The following is a 9,238-nucleotide window of genomic DNA, read 5'->3' as shown; positions in this document are numbered from 1 at the left end:
TTAAGCTACTTGACGATTTCTATATCTAATTGGTTGTTTTTCGACCTTGTAAAGATCGTATGAAATGTGAATAAATGAATGAATCAATGAATTTCATAAGTTCCTTTGCTCTTTTAATGGAAGGTCGTCATATGAGTTCCTTCGCTTGCCTGAGTCCAGTTAAGGATCCCCAGTATTTCTTGTGTTCCTATCAAAATTCTCCATAATACATGCCTTAATGGCATATACTTCTGCCTGGAATACTGCCGTGTATTGCCCAAGGTTGAAACTAAGTTTCCGCCTCATACCATAGCAGTACACACCAGCTCCAGTGCCTTTATTTATCTTGGAACCATCTGTATACCAGATGAGTCCACCTTTTCTATTGGAACCATCTGTATACCAGATCAGTCCCCCTTTTCTATCGGGCCAAAACCCATTTTCCCATTCACTCCTGTCAGGAAATTTGACCATGAAGGGTTTTTCATATACACGTCTCAGTATCATTTTGTCGGACCCCATTTGTAATATGGGTTCTTTTTTCATGTCCTGAGTTACGTATGCATGGCCAAAACCAGATCTAGGTTTCCATTGTTCACTGCGCTGGAGACGGTAGATTCCTGCCCTGGCCTCTGCCTCCAACTGTAGATACAGTGGTGGGAGTCCAAGGAATATCTCTAGTGCAGCTGTTGGAGATGTTCGAATTACTCCTGTGATACCTAAGCAAGCCAACCTTTGCAATTTGCTAAGTTCTGTCTTGTTTGTCTTGAGTTTGACTCTGGGCCACCGCAGTATATATCCAATGCACAATGTGCAGTTGCAGTCCCCATGTTTTACCAAACATGCTTCTGCATGTCCAAAAAGCCTTATAGGCTTTATTAATGACCTTGTCCAGCTGCCTTTTCCATGTCAGCCCCTTGTCTAATTCTAGACCAAGGTACCTGACATCATTGGAGAGCCGGATTGTCTTATTGAAGAGAGTCAGTTCCTTAAGGTCCTTTATATTTCTCTTCTAGTAAACAGTATAATTACTGTCTTATTGGGATTGATGGAAAGACTTGTTCTTTCACACCATCGTTGGACCATGTGCAGAGCTGTTTGAAAACGCTCTGATACGGTCGTAAGGAATTTTCCATTTATGAGGATTGCTATGTCATCAGCATCTCCTACTGTATAATACCCATCATCAGTAAGTCCCCATAGTAGATCGTTGACAACCAGGCCCCACAGCAGAGGAGAAAGTACGCCACCCTGCGGACATCCCCTAGATGCAGACATCCCCAGGGTTTCTCCTGATAATGTGGCAGCTATGGTTCTGCTTTCCAGCATAGCATTGATCCACCTGCATATTGCAGGCTCTATGCCATGCCTTTCAGCAGCCTGTGATTATATCAAATTAGGTTCTATCAAAAGCTCCCTCTATATCAAGGAATGCTCCAAAGGCAATATCCTTGTGTTCAATCGCACTTTCTATGCATGTTACCATATTGTTTAGTGCACTTTCGGTAGATTTACCTGTTTGGTAGGCATGTTTGTTTTGGTGTAGAGGATATGTCCTCAACACCCCATCCCTGATATGCCTATCCACTATTTTCTCCATCGTTTTCAACAAGAAAGACAACAGGTTAATAAGATGATAAGCCTTAGCCTCAGTATAATTAAGTTTCCCGGGCTTTGGGATAAATGTCACATTAAATTGCCTCCAGGCTATGGGGATGAAACCATATGCCAAGCAGGCTCTATATATGCGGCATAGGTGTGGAATTAAAAGTTCTGCCACATGCTGCAAAAGTGCTGGTACAATTCCGTCTGTTCCTGCTGACTTAAATGGTCATTTAGTGCCCATCTGATTTTTGATTGGTTAATTATGACTTTGGCCAGGTTCCAGTCTGCCTGTTCATCTTGCTTTGGCAAGTGCCCAGGTTTTACTGATCTTGTCCATCGTCCATGTTATCAATCAATTTTTAATCAGGGAAGTGAACTCTGAATAATTCATTCAGCGTCTCCATTCCTGTTTGAGTATACTGTCCATTAGGCAGCTTAATTGTGCTGACCTTGTTGGTCGCCTGTTTTGTCATGATTCTCATGAGTCTGGCACTGCCCAGTACATCATAGATCTCCTGGCAGTGCCTCCTCCAAGAGGATTGCTTGGCTTTCCTTGTTGTAATAGGTAAGGGCTTCGTTGTAGGTGTCCCACTGTCCTGTTCTTTTAGCTGTATTAAACAGCCTTCTCGTTTTGGTTCTAAGCCCACTCAGCTGTATACTCCACCAAGGTGCTTTCCTTGGTCCCCGAATGGTCTTAGCCGGACAATTCTGATTAAAGGACGAGATAATAGCCTGTTGCAACTAGTCAATGGACTGATCAACATCCTTTATTGTGCGTATATTTCACGAGATGGTCCCTAGATTTACTTTTAGGTCATCTTTGTAATACTCCCAATTGCTTCTCTTAGGATTCCTATAAGTAGCTTGATCTACTGTAATGTTGCTTATTTTAAAGCATATACGTATATGTGTGTGTGATCCAATAGGGACGGCTCATCAGATACATGCCAATTGCTTACCAGGGTCCCTATGTTATTTGTCCCTAGTGTCAAATCAGTAACCTCCTTCCTATTGCAAACCACAAAGGTAGGTTCGTTACCATGGTTAAGAATATTCAGGTTCGAACTCACCAGAAATTCCATAAGGCTCTCTCCCCTTGGGTTAGTGCCAGTGCTCCCCCACAAGATGTGGTGCGCGTTGGCATGACACCCAATGATGAGTTGCTTTTTCCTGCTACAGCAGTAGTCTGTGATGTCCCTCATCTCTTTAGTTGGTGGAGGTTCATCCGAGACATATGGGAGGTAGACTGAAGCAACAATCAGCTCCTTGCTGCCTCCTCGATATGGGTATATTATCCTTACTGCCGTTGTATCCCTAGAACAGAGCTCTAACAAAGGCAAGGCGTTAACATGATTCTTGATATAAACACAAGATCTTTGCATTATTACTGGGTACAGCGGAGTAAATTGTTCCCCCTGTGTTAGTTAAGCCCCTTATTTGACCCTTGTATATCCAAGGTTCATGAATAAGTGCTATATCTGCCTTTCCCTCAGCTAGTTGCTGGCACAGAGTTGCCATGGCAGCTTTGCTGTGGTGTAGGTTAATCTGAAGAAATTTCATTTTGTTTGTATGTGTTGTGCATGTGTGTGTGTTGTGTGAGTGTACATGTATTGTGTGTGTCTCTGTCTGTATTAAAGATGTTTTTGTTTAGTGATTTCTTCAATTGGGGAGGGGTCAATTTCCATCTTATGTCCCTTCCCGTTCTCGGATTGGGTTAAATGCGAAGAGGTCCCCTGATATGTTTAACATTGGTCATCTGGGGGGCCTAGGTATCTCATCCCCTTCCTCCTCAGAGTTCGAGTTGGAAAATACAGTATCTGTCACGGGTTCTGCCTGGCGCTGAACTTCAGGATCATCCAGCACCTTAACAGTCCCCTGTGAGAGTCCTGTAAATATTTTGTAACTGGCCCTCTGTATAATAGTATGGGAATCCCGGTCTATGAATAAATTGAGCCTTTGGCCTTTCGACTCAGATTGCTAATTGAGTACCCTCCAGTTCTCAGTATGAAGTCCCAGATTAAGGTCTGCAATCCGTTTCAGCAGCTCTTCCTGATTCTGGACAATTTTGTCCCTTGTCTGGAGAGCCACTTTAACAGGCTTGGGCAGGTTCCTGGCGTCCGTAGCCTTCAGCCTGGCCCCTGATTCCAGCCTGTGGTTGTCAATGGCTTTGGTGAGCCATTGACCAGACTGTTTGTCGGCGCATACACAAATAAGTGCACCTCCCACTAGTCTGTATGATTTCAGGTGTGGTAGTTCTCCCTTTGGAGTCCTACGTAACACCTCCCCCAATGCTTCCAGAATGGAATTTTGGTCGTCATCGGTTAGCTTATCCTCAGGATAGGTTGCCTTTATATTGGTTAGAGCCTCCTTGTAAGTCCCTGGGCCTTCTTGGAGTTCTGACCGTTTCTGTAGGGGTACTGCCCTCCGGCCTTGGCCTCTTACAGGTGCCGGTGGAGGTTTCTCCCTGCTTAGATGAGCCTGCATTTCCTGGTTGCTGACTGCTCCTAGTTCCTGCTTTGCTTGCCTCAGCTCTTGCCTTTTTTTTACTTATGTCTAGTGCATCCAGACAAGGCTTTCTTCACCAGACGGGGTCCACCTACTTCAGAGATTAGGTGTCCCAGTCTTTCTCCTACTGCAGGTATGTTGGAAGTACTAGCTCCCTGCAGTGGTGTGTCAGTATTACTGACTCCCAGGGGAGTATTTTTTGGTTTTGCCTCAAGAATGTTCTGAACCACTGGTTTGTCCCTGGCTTTGGCTGAAAATTCAACAGCAGGTTTGCTGGCTGCATCTGGGTCCCTTACTGGTTCACAAGAGCTTCCAGGTCCCTGCTGAAGTATTTCACATATGGATCCCCTTGGAGGGGGGTCCCTCAACAGTTTAAGGTCCTTACGACCAGTTTTCTTTTTGGTTCCTTTCATATTGGTCCGAGTTATGGGGATTTTAAAGGTCACCACCCGCAGCGCCTCATTTGGGTGGAAGGCATAAATACAACGGGGTGCTGCCTGATGCCCCGAGGGGATCGTTAAAGATCGCTAATTTCCACCTCAGTGCCATGCAGCCCTTAGCATGATGCCTCACGCCTTGGCTTAGGTGGTTTGGTTCTGTAATAAATGCAACCCTCACAAGCCTCAAGGACCAAGAGCTTGTTCGGGGGGAAAGGGGTATCCCAGATGATAAATGGGATTACGACACCAGTTAGTCATGAGGTTGCGACCAGGGGATCCTACATGATATTATAGCCCCTGGGGGTTGCTTCTGAGCTCCCCCATTCCCACCCCTCCACATGGGTTGCTCAAACCATTTTAAGAGTGTTGAGCCCTAAGGCTTGCGGCACCTTATTGGCACTCTAGGGAGACAACTTAAATAGCCATAGCTACCCCATAGGAGTGCTCTCCCGCATTCGTTCCAGGTGCACTGTAGTGACACCCAAGAGTCATTATGTCGCAGTGTGGGGGCTTCGGTCTCATAGCCATCACCCTTTATGGAAACTCAGGCGCCAGCCCCGGAAGGTCATACTGATAGAGACCCCCAAGACTGTCGTTGCCCAGTGGGACCACAAGGAGGTGTTCCAAAGCTGTGTCCCAACATATGCCTGGTCTATGATATGTCCCCACTGAAGACACAGCCGTGGCTGAGCCAACCTCACCAAGGATGGCGTCATTACCACCCGCCAATACAGTCAGAGTATTGATAGTACAGTCAAATTAATTTCTTAGTGCTCTATACCGTCTGTTTATAGATTTTGAGAAGGCCTTTGATTCCATGGATTGGAAACAAATATGGATAGAACTAAAGAACTATGGGGTAAAATTAAAAAAAAAGTAAAGCTAACCCTGTACCAGGCCGTGAAGGCCCACAGGGTTATGAGATGTTGAGGGTCCCACATTATCTAGACAATAAACTCAAAAATGGCGGTAAGGTTGTCAGCCTTACGCTCCAGCGGCGCTTTACTCCCCAGGAAGATTAATTAATTAATTCCTGGTACTCATTTCTGTTAGAGGCTGAGTCGACCCCAGGGCCATAGTGCGGCTGGAAGGATTAGGTTAATTGAAAAAAAAATCCAGTGACTTCATTGGAACTTGAACCCACGACCATCTGGCTTGAAGCATAGCCCCTCAACCAACTACACTACTGCGTGAAAGAACTATGGGGTTCCACCAAAAATAATAAAACTCATACAAGAATCACACAAAGATTATAATTGCCAGGTTATACACAACAGGAAACTTAGTTCACATACTGAGACAGGTACAGCTGTAAAAAAGGGTGTATTTGTCACCAACCATTTTCCTTGTTATGATGGATTCAGTAATGAGAACCATAGAACACAAACAAAGAGGCATACAATGGGATCTCACACATAAACTGGAGAACTTGGATTTCGCACACAATTTTAAACATATGACAGACAAGTTGGTTGATTTAAATAGAGAAGCCAGGAAAGTTGGAATGAAGATTAATCAAGCAGAAATAAAAGCAATGCATGTAAATAATAAAAATAAAAATACTTTTACTCTAGACAGAAAGAAAGGGAAAATGTTGATAAATTCTCTTATCTTGGTACTATAGTTACAAAGGAGGGTTGCATTGTGGAAGATGTAAGAAACAGAATATCTAAAGCAAATGAGGCTTTTAATCAAATACAGAAATCAAGTGATGTTTCATTATGAACAAAATATGAATTTTCAACTCTAATGTGAAATCAGTTTTATCACATGGATATGAGACAAGGCGAGTCACCCAAGAAATATGTAGAAAATAACAAAGCTTTGTAAATCAGTGCCGCAGTAGAATGGTAAATGTGAGATGGCCAGTTACGATAACAAATGATGAACTGTGGAAAAGACAAATGAACTAAAAATAACTGAACAGATAACCAGACGTAAATGGAATTGGATCAGCCATACTCTTCGAAAGGAAAATGCAGTCGAGAAGGAAGCTTTGGAGTGGAACCCACAAAGACAAAGGAAAAGAGGAGTTTGGCAGAGAACAGTACGAGAGGAAGCATTGGCTGCTGTGAAGACATGGAAGGAAATCGAACAACTCAGCAAGAATCATGTGAGAAAACAACACTTTGTTGTTAATGTCCTATGCTCCAGTGGGAGATAAAGAGTGGTGGTGGTGGTGGTGATGGTGGTCGACTGATTCACTGACTGATTAGGTTAAATAAATAAATAAATTTATATATAAATATATTTATATATATAAATATAAAATTAAATAAATAATAAATTAATTAAATAAACCCTAGTTTCTTCAACCTATACATAACCACCTTTTCATTTCTGATTATACTGCTGACTTTTCCAGCTGACACTGCAAAATTAAACAATTACTGTTTAGACCAAAGGTATTGAAACCAGACTTTTATTGGTAGTAGTAATACTTTAAATTGTAAAGGTAAAGGTTAAAAGTAAAGTTATCCCTGAGCCTAATTAGTGAATCATGATGGACAGGTGGAGAGGTGGAGGTATAGCTTCACCATTCATGACCTCTGCATTAGATGGAGGTGAGTGTTCAGCTTCATACCTCTTCCACTTCCAAGGAAACAGCCCCTGGTACCCATTGTATAGGAAGCAGGGCAGGCCTCAGAGCTGGTCTGGATGATATGCAGAAAAGAAATGCCTCTGACAGGAATTTAACTCTTAATTCCTTCTTGTTCAGCCCATAGCCTTACTGACTGAGGTCCCATTTGAAATTGTAGATTCAATTAAATTCAATTTATTTAAATATTCTGTTGATCCTTTGTGGTACAGTAATGACCAGTAGACGTGGAATTAGTCACAGACAAAACCAGACAAGTCGCATCACATTAACAAGATACGAATATAAATACATCAATAATTCATCTCCACAATACAGTATCTCAAACATTGGTCTGATATCTAAAAACAGATTATTTATTAGGACATTCCATCAATTATTACTTACAAACATACCCAGACAACAAACAGGTCATAGATGCCTGCACACTTAATACCCATGACACAGATGGAACAACTTGTGTACATTGTATGACAGCTATATGTTTAAAATGTTAGAACTAATGTACTGATAGTACTGAGATGTGATGAATATATATGAACAGATTATAAGTATCGTAAAAAAGTTGACTTAGTAGGGAGTATATCCCAAGTGTTTAGTTTACTTTACAGTTAAAATATTCATCCAATGAATAAAACGAATTGGAAAGAAGAAACGTTTTTAGCATCGGTTTGAATAGTTTAATTTCATTACTCAGACTTTTTATATGAGGTGGAAGATGATTATAAGCTCTGATACCAGAGAAGTAGGGTCATTTTTGGAAAACTATCAAACGTGATGTAGGAAGGTGTAAGTTTGTGCTGTGTCTAGTACTGAAGCTATGAATCTCATGATTCGATTTGTACAGATCTTTATTTTTTATGACAAACATTATTATCAAGTATATATATTGTGAATACATTGGCAATATATTTAATTTTTTAAATAAAACCCTACAGGAGTCTCTAGTTTTTGTATTCATAATAACTCTAATTATCCGCTTTTGTATCCTAAAGACATTGATACTGTTAGACGTATTACCCCAGAAAATTATACTGTTTTCCATAATAGAATGCACATAGGAGAAATAAATCATCTTAAGGGTTTCTTGTGACATAAAACCTTTTGCTGTCCTAATAGCATACCAAGCTGAACTCATTTCAGTTACAAATTGGTCAGTACAAAGTTTCCGTGATAATGTTTTGTCGATGTGTAAACCAAGAAACTTTATATTTGACGTGGTAGTAATATTCTTGTTTCCACAGCATGTACTGATATTGGTTGCTAAACTATTTTTTGTCCTGAATAAAAATTAATGAATTTTTTTAAGATAACAAATTGGCTTTAAACCATTCATTTATGGCTAAAAATTGTTTATTCATATTAGTTTCAAATTCCAGAAGGTTAGGATTAGACATCATGACGCTTGTGTCATCAGCATATAGGATGATTTCTGCATTGTCAGTTATTACATTAGGAAGCTAGTTTACATACAGTAGGAAAAATAATGGACCAAGTATAGAGCCTTGCAGAACACAATGCTTTATGATCTCCCACTTGGAGGAGGTACTATTATGAGTTTTACCTGTTATCTAATACCACTTTCTGATATCTGTAATAGAGTTTACACAGACATCAAGAAGCTCACTGCATTCCCACTGCTGTTAGAATGTGTAATTTCAGCTGAAGCAGAATGTTATTATAGTATTGATGTCATGAGAGACAATATCAGTGCTATTTTTTGTTTACTCGTATTGTGTTTATTTTATGACTTGCATACAGTTTTGTAATTTAGCTGTATATGTTTAAAACTACTGCTTTGCAAAAAGATCCAGCAATGAAAGATCTCTCCAAATTTACAGCCCCAATTAGCAAGACTTGCAAGTTCTAATAGAAATGAAATTTAGATCAATGATCATGTGATAATTGGTGTCTTTTGGAAAATTTGTTCTTGACATAATCTCCAATTGATTTATGCTTATTTCACATCACAAGGACACCTTTGTTGGGTTCTAAAGAAGGTCACAATGTGCTGCCATGGTGTTGTGCCTACATTTAATGAAGGAAGTGCTCTCTTGTGGTTGAAGTTGTCCTGAAATATTTCCCTGCCATCATCTTCCTTCCAACAGAA

General features: G+C 40.9%; 1 long non-coding RNA gene across 1 annotated transcript in view; it reads left to right on the top strand.

The window, feature by feature from the left end:
• The window catches only part of LOC111870437, a 34,562-nt gene extending 27,833 nt beyond the window's left edge, over positions 1 to 6,729 (top strand). Inside the window, exon 5 of the long non-coding RNA XR_002843848.2 lies at positions 6,457 to 6,729. This is a non-coding gene — a long non-coding RNA (uncharacterized LOC111870437). The remainder of the gene's footprint in view (positions 1 to 6,456) is intronic.
• The last annotated feature ends 2,509 nt before the right edge of the window (positions 6,730 to 9,238 follow it).

The sequence above is a fragment of the Cryptotermes secundus genome, unplaced genomic scaffold (assembly GCF_002891405.2).
Source record: "Cryptotermes secundus unplaced genomic scaffold, Csec_1.0 scaffold1476, whole genome shotgun sequence".
Classification (NCBI taxonomy): Eukaryota; Metazoa; Arthropoda; class Insecta; order Blattodea; family Kalotermitidae; genus Cryptotermes; species Cryptotermes secundus.
The sequence above is the reverse complement of the archived record's forward strand: the minus strand, read 5'-3'. Positions and strand labels throughout refer to the sequence as shown.